This window comes from Fukomys damarensis, unplaced genomic scaffold (genome assembly GCF_012274545.1).
Source record: "Fukomys damarensis isolate Sample0158 unplaced genomic scaffold, DMR_v1.0_HiC HiC_scaffold_11, whole genome shotgun sequence".
Lineage (NCBI taxonomy): Eukaryota > Metazoa > Chordata > Mammalia > Rodentia > Bathyergidae > Fukomys > Fukomys damarensis.
In genome coordinates this window covers 48,478,405-48,482,724 of record NW_022900923.1, presented here as the reverse complement: position 1 = coordinate 48,482,724, position 4,320 = coordinate 48,478,405, and the positions used below count along the sequence as shown (strand labels likewise).

The window sequence follows — 4,320 nt, the reverse complement described above, 5'->3', positions numbered from 1 at the left end:
TTTTTGGTGCCAGAGATCGAACTCGGGTCCTTGCGCTTGCAAGGCAGGCGGCAGAACCACTGAGCTAAATCCCTGGTCTATTTCTATACTGAGCTAGGCATGGTGGTGCACACCTGTAATCCCAGCACTTAGGAGGCTGAGGCAGGAGAATCACTGTGAGTTCCAGGCTATCTTGGATTTTACAGTGTGTTCAAAACCAGAACTAAATAATGAGACCGTCTCAAAACCCAAACCAAAACAAAACAAAATCTAGACTGAAACATAGCTTTTCCCCCTTGTTTTCTGACTTTTGATAAATTCTATTCTAGTTGCCATGAACTATTTCATAATTTTTGGTACAATTTTGATTGAAACTGGGGCAATGAAAGATGGAAAAATCCTCTTTTTAAAAGATTTTTTTGGTACTGGGTATGGAACTCAGGACCTTATGTTTGTGAGGCAGGAACCACTGAGCTAAATCCCGGGCCCAGAAAAATCATCTTTTAATTCTGAATTTAGAGCATATTTATGAATGTTTTTTGCTTTAATATATGAAACACTAGACACATGAAAATGAAATTAGTGTGGTATTTGTTTTCTTAATTCAGAAAGTCTTTAAATCAGGTGTCGTGGCGCACACCTGTAATCCCAGCACTTGGCAGACTGAGGCAGGAGGATTGCTGTGAGTTTGAGACCAGCCTGTTCTACATAGTGAGTTCCAGGTCAGTCTCAACTACATAGTGAGACCCTGTCTCAAAAAACAAACAAACAAAAAAAAGTCTTTGAAGTTGTGCACAACCAGGAAAAATCTGATGAAGTAAATAATGAGACATTATGAAAATAAAGTGGAGTTTAACTTTTGTAAAAAGCTGTACATATACATATATGTGTATTGCCGGGCATGGTGGTGCATGCCTTTAATCCCAGCACACGGGAGGCTGAGACAGGAGGACTGCTGTGAGTTCGAAACCAGCCTGGGCTACATAGTGAGTTCCAGGTCAGTCTCAACTACATAGTGAGACCCTGTCTCAAAACAAACAAACAAACAAACAAACAAACAAACATACATATGTGTGTATTTATATGGAGAATATGGTATCAGTATACATAAGATAGTTACTTTCATTTTTTTTAGCTGTTTGCTAGCATTTTTCTAGTTTTTTCTATAAGAAATTTGTATTAGTTGTATAATTAAAACAAAACAAAACAAAATAAAACAGAAAAACAGGACTGAGGCCTGCTCAGTGGTAGAGTGCTGGCCTGACACACATGCCTATAGAACCAGCTACTTGGGAGGTTGAAGACCATCCTTTAAGCCCAGGAGTTCAAGGACAGACTGGGCAACATAATAAAAATCCATCGGAAAGAAAGGAGGGAGGGAAGGCAGAAAGGAAGAAAAGAAGGGTGGAAGGAAGGAAAAAGAGAAATGAATTTAATATCTGGAGAAAAAAATAGTTTTTCAGGAGTGTATTTTAAGAATCACAAGAGGAAAAAAAAAAAGAATCACAAGAGGTAGGAGAGATGGGGGTGTACCTCACGGGTGGAATGCATGCACAGGCCCTGGGTTCAATTCCTAGTACAAAAAAAGGTGGTAGGATGTAGTCAATCCACCTAGGCAAACAAACTGAGGCATTTTGGAAGATAAGGACTTCATATATTAAATCACCAATGAAAAGCACAAAACAGTAGCTTTACTGACTAAAGAATCTTTGAGAATATTTAGCTTGGTTTCCAACTTATTTACCCACTAGAAAAATCAAGAAGTTTGTTGTTGTTTTTGCTTTTTTGAGACATGGTCTAGCTGTGTTCGGGTTGCCCTTGAACACATTATATAGCTCAGGCAGGCCTCAAACTCATTACAATCCCATCTTGGCCTCCCCCGTCTTGGAATTACAGGTGTACAAATTCACATCTGACTTTTGATATAAAATTTTAAAAAGAGCTAGGGATGTAGCTTAGTGATAGAGCACTTGCCTAGGATGCAGGAGGTCTGAGTTCAATCCCCATACCACCAAAGGAAAAAAAAAAAGAGATAAAATTTAAATAAAGGTGGTTAGTCTAATATGCCTACCAAAAGAAATAGCAAGATCAAGAAAAGATATTGTTTTTTCCTGAGAGAGAAAAGTACTATTATTCTTTTATTTTAGGGAACTTGCACTATTACTTAGAAGGCAAGATTCTTAAACATAGAGTTCAGCACAGGTTTAATAAATGCTATAAATATAAACAAGATTTTCCTCAAATGGTTAGTTAGAGTTTCTTCTTAAGTGTTTGTAAATGGGGAGGAGAGGAGGGGGTGAAGGGAGGGCAGGGACAAGGAGAAAAAATGAGAATCAAGACCTGTCATGTAAAGGTACAAGATCCCAATAATGAATGTAACTGTACTGTATACCTAAAATGTACCAATAAATTCAATAAAAAGAAAGTTTCTTCTTTGGTCAATAACCTTTGGAAATTTTTTTATTTTTCTAAATGAAGACCAATTCTCTAAAAGATATGAATTTAAAATTATCAGCAAAAATAAATACTTAAGAGCTATGAGAATAGAAACAGAATAAAAAGAAAAACATATCAAATTAATTTTACAAATTAAATTTCCAGTTTATATTAAAAACGGTATTTCTTACCTTTTAAACTGACGAGCGCTTTTGCTGAAGAGCCTACAATTAAAGATAAAACAAATCAACAATTACTTTATAATCAAAATGAGAGACAGCTGGGAGTGGTGGCACAGGCCTATAATCCCAGTACTCGGGAGGCTGAGGCAGGAGGATCGCTTTGTGTTCAAGACCAGCCTGGGCTACATAGCGATTCCAGGTCAGTCTCAACTACATAGTGAGACACTGTCTCAAACTCCCCCATCCCAAATGAGAGAAAAAGAATCGGTTTGGGGGTTAAAGTGATCAACTTAGGTTTAAGTGAGGCAGAGTTTGAAGCGACAGTAGGATGTACACATAGAAATAACTAGTAGACAATTTAAGCAGCAGATCAGAACTCAAATAGAGTAAGGAAGAACTGGAGAGAGACATTTATTTGGGAATCCTTTTGAAATTCTGAAAGTCACAAACCATTTTGAGAGATAAGTAAGGGAAGAGAGTAAGAGAAGAGAAAGGAAAAGTAGAACCGATATAATTTTGGTCCTCATTCCAAGTGCTCCGGTACTAGAAGAAACGAAAAATGGAACTCATGTTTATTGAGACAAAGACTAGATGAGGAAAGGAAGTGGAGAAAACAGCAAATGGAAATGATCCAGGGACTGTCATAGCAGGCAATATGTCCCTTGAACGTCTAGAATGGAAGTATGTATAAATACTGTACTGAAGGGTCAAAGCTGGGAAAAGGAGCTCAAAACAGCCAAGAGAGACTGGCACAAATATGGAGGGAATCACCAGATAGAACAAACTTTAGTGTACTGTAGAATAACCGAGGAGTTCCTCATATACGTGGAATATCTGTACTGCTTGGCATGGTGGCGCGCTTCCGTAAGGAGCCCTCAGGAGGCCGAGGGAAGATCACCACAAGTTTGAAGCAACCGTGGCCTGTATAGTGAGGTCAGCCTGAACTCCACAAGACTCTGTCTCAAAAAACTAAAAAACAAACAACAAATAAAAAGTACCTGTATTATTATTTTGTTTTTTTCCCCCCTAGTACCGTGGATCGAACTCAGGACCTTGCTGTTGGCAGGCAGGCACAGCGCCACTGAGCTAAATCTCCAGCTCTATTACTTTGGCCTTTTGAGACAGCATCTTGCTCTGTAATTCAGGCTAGTCTTGAACTTGCAGCAATCCTCCTACCTCAGCCTCCTGGGTGCTGGGATTACGGGTATGTGCCACCATGCCTGGCATTCTTAGTAAAGCTCTTCAAGGATAATCCACTTTGAGAAACTGAGCTACAGGTTTTGGTATGAATAAAAGAAAGGCTCTATGGGATAATAGGAAAATAGGTGGGAAAAAAATGTTTTTGGAAGTTTAGTGAACAAAGGCAATAAAATCACAGGCAAGGAGTGTTAGGAGAAGAACGCCATAAAATCTTGCTAAAAAGACCCAAACAATACAACACAACTGGGAAGCAGCAAAGTAGACAGTACACATATCCAAGCTGCTATTAAGAGAAATGCAATTAATTGAAGTAAAAAGTAACTATTTGCTGATTCAGTGACTCTGTCTTAAACTCTGACTATACAGGCCAGTCTCTGCACAAGGCAATTAGGATGCAGCAGCAACACATAAAGTGCTCGTTACTAACTTCTCTGGAAGGTGATATTGAGTCAGAAGCCAAAGGAAAAGATATAAGCCACAAAGAAATCCACTCCTGTTTCATGAGGCAGGAAACCTATTTTGG

General features: G+C 38.7%; 1 protein-coding gene across 1 annotated transcript in view; it reads right to left on the bottom strand.

Annotated features, from left to right (window-relative positions):
* Lin9 (lin-9 DREAM MuvB core complex component) overlaps positions 1–2,635 on the bottom strand; it is a 53,383-nt gene extending 50,748 nt beyond the window's left edge. The window contains exon 1 of the mRNA XM_033762258.1: positions 2,607–2,635. The gene's annotated coding sequence lies outside the window, so the exon portion shown is untranslated. The remainder of the gene's footprint in view (positions 1–2,606) is intronic.
* Positions 2,636–4,320: the final 1,685 nt, after the last annotated feature.